Genomic DNA, 10,036 nt, shown 5'->3' on the forward strand with positions numbered 1-10,036 from the left:
TTTAGCTTTACATGATCTACACATATCCTCGGAATAAGTAGGCCTAAAAGTTTAGTAGTTTTATGCTGCATCCAGTCTATCTCTCTTTTAAGTATTTTGCATATCAAGGACTGTTTGGTTAAGAAAAAAGCAATTTCTCTGGGTTTTCCTATTTTGCAGGAGTTTTGAGTATGCTTTAGTTCAGTTGAAATGGCTTAGATGCCTATCAATGGTTATGTATGCTCAATGGAAGCTCAGTTTAATCCAATACATCTTGTTACAAATTCTCTTTACAAGCTTTTCTGAAAGAGAATTAATCTCTGAACACATTGCTCTCGGCATGTCAAATAAACTAATAAATCTGCTCTCGATCAATATCTAATTGCATGGTGTCCTCATAGTCTATATGAATGACTTATCTTCTCTATATCTGCTTGATATCTATGTAAATGTCAAGTTTAAGTTATCTAAATCAGATGAAGCAGAATATGACCTTGGTAAAGATGACACATATCCTCTGAACAGTTCTGGGTTTCAAACCGCAAGGACTGCTGGTTGCTTTTTTTGCTTGTCTGAAAATGCACCAAGTTGAGAATTGCCATATCTCACTTCCAGAAGTCATAGTACAAATTTTTGGTCTCTGATCCATGACGAGTCTGAAAGTGGGTGGTAAAATGAGGTATGTCAGTGCTTTTGAGGGGACATATGTCCATTCATTAGGTATAAGCCAAGATATGTCAAGGATAAGCCTGCAAAATAGGGAGACTTTTCTTAAGACAAACTGCTTGTTACAGGTGACCTGGTGGACTCAAGCATTTCCTATTTTGTTCTCTGCTTTTGTACAACAACAACAAAAGCAGTCTCATGCATTTCCGATTATTTGGTTCCTTCTTTTGGACAACATAAACAAATAAAAGACAGAAGTCCCACTGATGTACCTCCTTTCCATCAATGCTATGTTTTACAATTCAGTAGAGTGTCCATCAGTTAAGTTGTACTCCATATTTTAGCTGAATTTATTCCCACAAAAGACAGCTTTTATTTTTTTTTTTTTAAAATTTCTATTGCCCACGCTTAAAGTCGGCAATAGCAACTGGCACGGAATCTGGCACGTCTTTACCGACACTTCATAGCATCGGACAAGAGCGAAGATACGTCGACGCTTTTAAGCGTCGGTCTATTTCGACACAAACCCACGGTTTTAAGCGTCAGTTAATGTTGACCGACGTTTTTAAGCATTGGTTAATTCGCAGATGAACGATGCTTAAAAGCGTCGACATACGTTTCGTTTTTGGCGGACGCTTTCTGGAAGCGTCGGCCTAAACTGAGCCCACGCCTACCTGCCCGACGTCTTACCCACGCTTTGGGGGGCGTTGGCAGGAAATCTACTGACGCTTAAAAGTGTCAGTAAAGACCAAACAAAGTGCTGGGATATATCCTTTCTTTTGTAGTGTCACCACCCAAAAAAAAGAGCCGGAAAAAAAGAAAGATATTGTCCAAGCTTCTCTGTCATCTTGTTTAGCCTCGCCAATAGCCAATCCTCAACTTCAAATTTCAAGACGCCAGCCTCGTGAGATTTTACTTTTCACTTGTCATTTTGGACATTTCATCTTCTTTTTTCTCTCTCTCTCATACACACGCCCCCAATCACATGGTACCATGTGAACAACGTGGTGGCGCACCACACCAATCACATGCACATTCCCTTGGGCTCCATCCATCATCCACCCATCTTGGGAGTGTGCAACCGTGTCGCGTTCCAGACACGGGTGCTAGATTTGGGGCGTGACAGAATTGGTATAAGAGCTTAGCTTTAAGATCGCTGGAGATCATTGCAAAATTAGTATCAGAGCCTAAAGTTTAAGATCACTAGAGGTTGTGATAGAAATGTATCGAGCCTTGAGGTTATGATCACTTGGGACATGATAAAAGTTGTAGAAATAAATTCACTGTTTAGGTGAAAGATCGCTAGACATGTGATACCATGTATGTATTGGGTTGGGTATATGATGAGTATAGAAGGACTGGATGATACTGTATCATGTTCATAAGTTGTTTAAATAACCTAAAAGTTCAAACTTGATGTGGTTGTAGATGTGATCACGCTTATAGTTTTGCTGCTATTATTAAAGTGAAGTTTGTGCATAGGGCTGTTAACGAGCCGAGCCGAGCCCGAGCCTCCGCAGGCTCGGCTCGGCTCGTTTCACAAATTTCCTGGCTCGGGCTCGGGCTCGGGCTCGGTACCGAGCCTTGTATTGGGCTCGGGCTCGGGCGGCACAGCCCGGCTCGGGCTCGGGCTCGTAAAGCTCGTTTGCCCGAGCCCGAGCCCGAGCCAGAGCCCGAGCGGCGAGCCCGAGCCCGCCCCATCCCCATCCGGCCCCCATCTCCGTCGCCCGTCGGAGAGAACAACGAGCAGCCGAGCTCGGTTCCGAGTCCCGACGGTTCGTCGTCGGAGAGAAGAACGAAGGAGAGAAAGAAAAGAAGAAGAAGAAGAAGAGAAGAAAGAAGGAAAGAAAGAAAAAAAGAAAAAAAAAGAGAGAAGAATAGACTCACCTCATCGCGTGTGGCGGCCGCCGGCTTCGGCCGCGAGCACCTGCACCGCCGGCACGGGCGTCGGCCGCAGGCACGGCCGAGGAAGCCGCGAGCTCGGCCGCGGGCGCCGCCGGCCGTGGCCCGACCCTCCCGTGCGAGGGACTCCTCGGCTCCTTCCATGATTCGCCGGTGGAGGAGGGCTTCTCATCCCCTCCTCTATCGCAGTCTCGCCGGTAGAGGAGTCGGCAAAGAGAGGAAAAGGGAGGGGGAGAAACGGAGAAGAAAGAGGGGGAGGGGCCTCGCGTGCTTATTTCCCAGGCGGCGGAAGGAGGCAGCGAGGCATCGGCGGTGGTCGGCGGAGGAGGAAGGCGAGAGGGGACTCGGGGGAGGGACACCGCCACACTAACACCGGGTGCGGGAGCCGGGAAGATTCTGGAAAAACCCAGAAGGAAGGAGAAGAAAAAAAAATAAAAAGAGAGGAGGTGGTCGGTGGAGGGAATGGGTTATTGGTTGGGCTCGTTTGGGCTCGTGAGCTGCTCGGGCTCGGGCTCGGATTTAAACGGGCCTCATTTTGGGCTCGGGCTCGTTTGACTAACGAGCCGAGCCCGAGCCGGGCTTTTACCGAGCCGGGCTCGAGCCGAGCCTGAGCAGCTCGGCCCGTTGACAGCCCTATTTGTGCATGGATCTATCATAGTATTGGAGTGAGCTAAGAAAGATTTTTCATAATATTAGAAAGAAATATCCTTCGAGGTTAAATCTGTATGAGGATTATATTTGAAATTGAAATTGTCAGATATTGTAAATAGGTGTATTTCTGTTGGTCGATTTAATTTTATTTTTAAGGCTATAGAGTATGTGTATTGGTGGAAAATTCTAGCAATTCAAATTTTTATATTTGGATCGGGCTACTAGATATTTCTCATAATTGTTGGAGTCTATTAGATGTATTAATTTAAACTCAAGTCTAGATTTATGATTTGAGCAGGAATCTTTTGTCATTGTTGATGAAGCCACTAATAAAATATCATATTGAGTAGGGATGCTTACATGAATTATCACATATAGCATTACTGATGGATATTAAAAATCTTGGTGAAGAAAATTTGGAGGTTAATAGAGTTATTTCTACTCATAGTGATATTGGCTCAAAGACTTCTAACCCATTGAATTTGGAGTAAACCCTTTTAGAAAGAAAGGTCGATCTAGATTGTCTAATCAAATTGCTTAGAAAATCTAGATATTTTGGATTTTAAAAAAGTTGTGAGATCATGCAATGACCTTAGACTTGATTAATGGCTTGAGGATTAGTTATAATAAGTATGACGGTGGAGTACTTTCAAAGTCTGAATCTTAAGTAAGTTAATTTCGAGGATGAAATTATTTTAACGGAAAGGTGAGTATGTAATAATCTAGTTTTTTTGGGCTCATGGGCCGACCCAAAGTGGCCAGGCCCAAGGGTACTGTTTTTTCTTGAAAAAAGAGTACTTTACTGAATAAAACACATTGTGCAGTCAGTATGTGGTTAGTGATGGAATTAGTTTTCACGACTTTCTTGAATGATGGCTGCACTTGTATGGCGGCACAATAACACTGCTACTTGAGATCGACTTTGGTGAACAGTACTTCACTACTTTCTTGAGTAGTTCTTATTGGCACCTTTATCGACAATGCTTGTTTTTCCACGTGTTTGATTAACTTTGCTGCAAATTAGCAGGTCTCAAGAAATCATACGAGAAGCTTCAAAAAAATTGAGAGAGCAAGGATTGATTGCCTATCTTAGCTTGCTATATGGTATGTATATTGATTATTGCTTTTGTATATAGCATGTGCTGAAATATCAGTCCAATTTAATGTTTTCATCATTCTACATGTTTCGCATGACTACTTATGATAATTTTACTTTATTGAAAATGGAAGGAAGGAAAACATAGGTTGCAAATTGTGTTTGAGAATGTCTCAATCATATCTGCAATTATGACAGTTGTAGTGTCACCTTGCAAATGCCTTGATCATTTGCTGTTTATGTTCCAAGTATTTAATGAACAATAATGTTTACTATTGGGAGTTTGTGGTGATATGGCACGATCAAAGACTTTTCCTTGTCACTACCATGTCGGAGATATCACAATCATAATTGTCATCATCGTTCTCATTTAAGATTTAACAACAGTGCCAAGGTTACAAACAGTAGTTTGATTGCCTTGCCAACCTTATTTCAAGTATCTGGTGCATGACTCCGCCTTTCTTGGTGCTTTCACTGTTGAAGTTAACCCAAACTATTGAGATCTGGATCAGATGTATATCTACCATATCCACATATGCATTTTTTTATCATGCTATGAGGATTCAATTTAAATCTAAATTTCAATGTTGATTATTGGTGAGTGAATACAGAAACAGGTTGGACATCCATAAGTAAGAATGATATCCGTTGGCGATGAAATGAAGCAGGATGGCATTCATTGCCAACCTTCCATTCAAAAAGGAATCACATGAACTGTAATTGGATGTCAACAAGGGCTTATATGGGATATTAACAAATGTGGATTACTAAGGCATACATACATGGTTACCAAGGTATTAGGGCCATGGCTCTTAGATTGCTGCCACCAGAATTGTCATTAATCCAAAACTAATAGCTGAATCCTACAAAATATGGGGAGGTTTAATGAACTTATGTGTATTTTGTGCACAAAGGGAAATTTGTAACAATAACAGCGGTACTTGAATGCTGACGAAATTAGATGGCGCATTTTGTCTATATTGGAGAAATTGCAATAAACAATGGAAATTGTCATATTGCACTTAGAGCTTTTCTTTTTCCCTTCTTCTTGGCTCATGCTTAGAGCACGAACATAAGAATCCTTCAAAGCTATTGTTTTTCTGTGCTTCATTACATCCCGAGTCAATTTACCTTTGCAACATTAACATTAATCTGACCCGATTAAAATACGAACCTATTTGAGAAATCAAGCTGTTCCGCATCTCTTGCCTCCAGCAGTCAAATTTTGAAATCCTTCCGTTTATAAGGAAGTCAACTTGCCAACCACCACGAAACAAACGGTCTTAGGTCAACATTTTTGACGATCCTGTCCAAATCAAGTGAGAAATTCTCTAGATCTTTCGTTGCAACCAAGTAAAAGATAAGCAACCAAGTCAAACACACCGCGAGACAGATTACTTTTTTTTTTTAAGGGACAACTTTGCGACAAAATTGATTGAAAATAAAAATACTTCAACGAGCACCCTCTGAAGGCCTCCATGACCAACTTATAAATGAAAACAATGGGCTCGGGATCCATGGCGAACTTATCCAAAAAGTGGTCCCCAGTTTGACTTTAACCGAGGACTTTTACAATGCCAGACAACACAGTCGACGACCCCGAAGGAACTGATCCGCTGGTGGGTCCCATGCAAGGAAAATGTTATAATTCGGACTATAGATGTGGTGAGTCCCCTCCTGAACGCCGTTCATACGTTTTTGCCCTCGAGGGAAGCTAGATTATGGTTGGAAGGCTCACCACTCTCTTTTTAGACCATGAGTATTTGACGCAACGCGATCACATTGACTTCGTGGTGGTACGTATGCCACGCATTAGAAATTAGTATTCACGTTAATTCCCATCAAAGAATGCTAGACCGCACGATTTTATTCTCGGCTCTGCACTTTATGTGGATTTATATTCGGCAAATCCCACCAATCCCATAAGAAGAGGAAGTCGATGGAGAGAACATGGCATCCACCAATATATAGTATACGGTCGGATGATCAGTATTTTGAAAAATAAACAAAACAAAAAAACTATGTACTGGTTCTGATAAACACCATGGTCTGGAAACTATATATCACTTACTTAAAGTTATGTATTGCCTTCCTAATGACTAATTTACTTGATATATATCACTTGGTTATGTAGTGTGTACTGATAAAAGTTATGTTCTAATAATTTTGTATCATTTACCTAAAGATATATTGATCACTATTGAGTGTGTATCAAATAGGCTTACGGCATGTATTAGAAGTTGATAAGTGTATATCATCTGGCTATGTATTGTATATGGGTGAATATGATATTCTAGAAACTATGTATTAATTTGTTTGAAAATGTGTATAAAGTTTCTAAATAACTAATTTGTTAAGTGTATACTACGTACTGTGTTGTGGTTCAAATTCGGCCCGAGAGTGACCTTGCCGGAGGGGTCGGAGGGAGCTGACAGAGAAGGGCCCCGAGCTTGGGCCGGGGTGTCGTTACGGATACCTGCGATTGACGGGACCTCTTCGGATCTTGGTCGATCCTGTAGAGCGCTTCGAGCCCGACTCGAGGGATGCTATTGTAAATACCTGCGGTCGACGGAGACTCTTCGGCTCTTGGTCGATCCTGCAAGGTCCGAACTGCATAGATAGCTTTGCAGAGTCAGCAAAGAGCTCGTCAAGGCCGGGACACAAAGTAGGGACGGAGGCTACTCTCGAGGTCGGGACAGAGGCCGATCTCGAGGTCGAGACTGAGGCCGCTCGAACTAACTAAGCTTTCTTCCGCCTATCCCCTTTTCTTTTATTCTTGTAAAGTCGGCCACCTAGTCCTCTTTATAGTCTACCTTCGTATTCGTGTGGACTTCAAGGTCGGCTTCAAGGTGGGCTTCCCGAGCCGAGCTCGAGTGACACTGTCACATCACTCGAAGCGGAAACGGCTACGGGGGCTGTTTAATGTGTGGCGTGTGCCCTCCCTTCCGAAGCGTTGCTTTGTGGAATACGAGGGGCTAATCATTAATGCCCTCATCTCTCGAAGCGTTCGCTATGATGATCGGTTTTTAGTACCGTGATCTAGGGAGATCTGCTGAGGCAGCTCCTGGGCCCGCTACTCGGCGAGATCCGGCTACCTCACCTCTTGATTAAGCCGATCTGAGTCATCGAGGGAGGCTATATAAGGCCTTAGAGAGATCCCCGAGCCCTTATTTGATCTCTTGCTTCCTTTCTTTCCGGCCGCCATTGTCACTCCTAAGCTTTCTAGGAGGCTTCCGGAGTATTTTGGAGCTCCTCGGCGAACTTCGCGGCGAGCTTTGCTCTTAGTCTCCGACAGCCCTCTTTTCATGCTTTCTTTTCTGGTGAGACCTTAGGTAGGTGTCTTCATCTTTCTCGATCGCTTGGAAAAGCTTTTTCTATTTTCTTTTGTTTAGATTCCCTGTGAGCAAGGCAATGGGATCGTCCTCAAGAGCCCTCATGCTTAGCACGGGTCCATCCCGAGCTCGGGTTCTTCGGAAGCAGGGGAGGCCGAGCTCGAGGTGAATCATGGTCCGTATGGGACCGGCTCGAACATAGATGAAGAGGAGCTAGGACCGATTCGGGCTCAGTTCTTCTTTTCTCAAGAGTTCACCCTTGAGCTTCTAGAGCCCGGGGCTCGAGTCACCGACCCTCCTAGAGGTTGGATCGGAGTGTATGTAGAAACACTCCGAGCAGGGCTGAGCTTCCCCATTCACGGGTTTGTGAACAAGCTGCTGGAGACTTATCGCCTTGTCCCGGCGCAGCTTGCTCCGAACTCTTGGAGGATGATCATCGGCTTCCTTGCCCTCTGCCTTGCCTATGGTCTTCACACTTCGGTGAATGTCTTATGGGGTTGCTTCATACTGAAAGCTAATCCTGCAAACAAGGGGTGGTGGTACTTCTCTCCTCAGGAAGGCCACACTCTTTTTCGAGGTACTCCTTCCTCCATTCATGGGTGGAAGGACAAGTTCTTTTTTTTTCCTCCAAGCGGTCGTGGGGGTTTGACCTGACTTGGGGATTGCCACAGGCTGTAGTAAATAATAAATCTCCCAAGTTGTCGCGGTTCGAGCAGAAAAGTTTGGACGAGCTGCTCGAGCTTGGAGGGGCTCTGAGGCTTCCTGATCTGCTCAGCGAGGAAGCTCTAGTAAATGTCGGTCTGAGTTCAGCTCATCCTGAGGGTAAGGGCGGCGTAGCCATCCTTCTTTTTTTTCTCCCTTTTTTAATATTTAACTCCCGCTAAGGCTTATGTTATCAGAGATCGCAGGGATGCTTTTCGATGCCAAGACTATAATGGCTAGAGGCCATAAGAGGGTAGCTGCCTCAGATGGAGCTCGGCCCGAGCGAGGGCTAAAGAAAGCCAGGGTCGCATCGTCTTCGGATGTCATGTGGGATGAGCCCGCTCAGGTTGACACCGCTGAACTTGTCCGGCCTGGGCTCGAGTAGGCCTTAATCACTGAAGTCGAGGTGCCCCTACTGATAGTAGAAGGGGGTGCTATAGAGCCAGCGGGAGCGCCTGGGGACGGAGCTTGAAGGGTCCGCAAAGCCGTCCGCCAGTGCGGATCGGACCCTGAGCCAAGGAGTGGGCTCGGGGTCCTGACTTCTTCGGGGATCCCGTCCACTCCTGGGGTCCCCACCTCTGCTGGGGTCGCAGGCTCTTCCAGGGCCGGGCCCTCATCTAGGGTGCTGACCTCCGCTAGGGCCGCGAGTTCTTCCGGGGCCGGGTCCTCATCTGGGGTGCCGACCTCGGCTAGGGCCGAGCCCACTCCCTAGGAGTCTGGGAGGAGGCCGTTCCAGCCCGGGCGTCATCTGTTCGAGGACGACATGGCCTTCGAGTTTGGCAAGGTCGCTCGCGAGCTCGTCCGTTGTAACACACTTCCAGATGACCGAGCTTGGTTGGACGGGCTGGGGTTCGACATTTTCGCTGACAAAGCATACTCCGCCTTGTCTTGGTAAGTAATGTCATACCCTTGCTTTTTATATCTCTTCTAAGTGCTTGACCTCAGCTAACACTTTGTTTCTTGTGTCAGCTTCTTCATATAGTTGACATGCTGGTATCTGGAATGTCTAACTGTCGGGGGTTGCTGAGGGTGCTCCGGCCAAGGATGCAGCATGTCGTGCTCCTGAGGCGGGAGGCTGAGGATCGAGCAAAGGCCGCCGAGCAACAGCGGCAAGAGGCCGAAGAGGGAGCTGGAGGGAGCTGCTCGAGAGTGACCACGCCGGAGGAGTTGGAGGAAGCTGTCGAATGGGATGGAGAAGGGAGTCGCTTCCTACGCACCGGCGGACCTGCACAAAGCCTCGCCGGTAGAGTTTCGGTGAGGCCCCTCCGATGATAAAGTTAGAGTAGATTTTAGGTGGTCCAGCTAAAAAGTCCTTAGGCGTTACCTGATGGGGCTATTTATAGTCTTCGTGGAGGTGCTCAGGTGGCGTGCAGCGAGGGCTTGCTTGAGGCATACGGTGTAGGCCGTCCTTATGAACGGCATGGCGTCGACAGAGGTGGCGGGGTATGGTCTCTGGTTGACATGTCGTGGAGTGGCCAGCAAGCAAAGCATGGCGCGATAAGGTTATAATGTATGGTCAAGTATGTGGGCATAGGGGCGCGCGTAGGTGCACACGTGGATGTGGCCGTGCACGAGGTCGGGCTCGCTTGGAGGCCGCAACCTTTACTTGGTGAAGTCAGCTTCATGAGCACTGAGGTCGAGCTCGCTTGGGGGGGCCGCTACATATATTTGATGAGATCAGCTCGACAGACACTGAGGTCAGCCCAGC

This window comes from Phoenix dactylifera, unplaced genomic scaffold, assembly GCF_009389715.1.
Source record: "Phoenix dactylifera cultivar Barhee BC4 unplaced genomic scaffold, palm_55x_up_171113_PBpolish2nd_filt_p 000397F, whole genome shotgun sequence".
Lineage (NCBI taxonomy): Eukaryota > Viridiplantae > Streptophyta > Magnoliopsida > Arecales > Arecaceae > Phoenix > Phoenix dactylifera.